This window comes from Neovison vison, chromosome 5 (genome assembly GCF_020171115.1).
Source record: "Neovison vison isolate M4711 chromosome 5, ASM_NN_V1, whole genome shotgun sequence".
Lineage (NCBI taxonomy): Eukaryota > Metazoa > Chordata > Mammalia > Carnivora > Mustelidae > Neogale > Neogale vison.
Window position 1 is genome coordinate 148,113,462 of NC_058095.1, and position 1,509 is coordinate 148,114,970.

General features: G+C 37.4%; 1 non-coding gene across 1 annotated transcript; it reads left to right on the plus strand.

The window, feature by feature from the left end:
• The first annotated feature begins 498 nt into the window (after positions 1-498).
• LOC122908036 lies at positions 499-602 on the plus strand. The gene has a single exon (XR_006384840.1). It is a non-coding gene; the product is annotated as a U6 spliceosomal RNA (small nuclear RNA).
• The last annotated feature ends 907 nt before the right edge of the window (positions 603-1,509 follow it).

Below are 1,509 nucleotides of genomic sequence, written 5' to 3' on the forward strand. Positions count from 1 at the left end.
GGAAGTTTGAACTGTGGTTTAGGATTTTGGCTCATGGCTACCTACTATCCAAAGGTTTGACTGCTTCCATAAACCCACCATGATAAGTGAGGAATGGGTTTTTTTTAAGGGTTCATGTTTGAAGTTAATGATATTTGGTTAAAGAGGATTCTTGTGAGTATTCAGGATAATTCTCTTAGGTCTCTGCCATCCTTGCTTAGACTGTACCTGCAATTGTACTGATACAAGGAAGTGTAGATTATATAGAAGTAAATTCTAGGAGGATGGGGGATGTATAAGACACAAGTAGTCTAGCCAAATAAGAACAAGAGTCTCTGAAAGATTATCTTATATGCAAATTATGAATTTGTATCCATTCCTGGATATTTCAGTAGGACTAAAAACAAGTAGTGTATTGTCATGAAGAATCCCTTATGTGTGAGTTGCTGGGTTACTCACTAACTATCCTTGGCATTTGGGATCCCTGCTCCTATTGCTGCTGATTAAGAAATCCATTTCATGCTTGCTTCAAAAGCACATATACTAAAATTGAAATGATACAGAGATTAGCATGGCCTCTGCACAAGGATGACATGCAAATTGATAAAATGCTCCATATTTTTAAAACCACTCATTTCACCACCATTGTTATTGAGAGTGTGCTCTTGTAACTGGAATTTCACCTCTTATTTTATCTTTAAGCAGAAGAAATAATTGAGAGATTGATGGGCTTTAAAAGAGCAGGTATATGAAAATATTCTTAACTTTAACCCATGGACATTTTTCTTACCCAAAACAGCCCAGTTAACAACCGACAATAACCAAAATGGAAGAGGACTTTAATTTCACTGGAACTTAATGACAACTACTAACATATAGGAATGGATATGAGAATTTTTTGGATAGTATAACATTAATTCTAGGTTTTCTATTTTTTTTTTAATTTTATGTTTTGTTTTTATTTCAATCTTTGCTACCAAGGACTCCATGAAATTGTGCCATTCTGGCCCATCTAAGCCACTAGTAGATCCAAGAGAAATGACAACAGTTATCTCAACTTGAAAGTCATCTTTTCTCTAAAACGACTCTAGCAGAGCTCTTGCTTTTTGCCTTTAGCAAGCCAGGCATGGTACCAGGAAGGGACATGGAATGATCTCAGCAAACAGAGGAAAGCAGTGGTTTAAGTAGCACTTCAAGTAGTAGAAGAGCTCAACTTGTCCTTCTCCCTCATTCCTAGGTAAAAAACAAAAGCTTTTGAGACCCCAGACTCTTAATTCTGTCTTGAAGGACCCCACCCTCCTGACCTCATCAAAACCCAGTTACCTTCCAAAGGACCTATCTCCAAATATCATCACATTGGGGGGTTAGAGCTTCAACATGAATTTCACGGGACACATTCCGTCATGGCAGGATTGTTGTCCCTGATATGGATGACCACAGGTCTAGGTAAAAATAATTTAATAGAGAATGAAATATTGAGGGACATCCTATAGTGTAAGGAGCTGAAAGGTGAGCTATACTAAGTCTGGA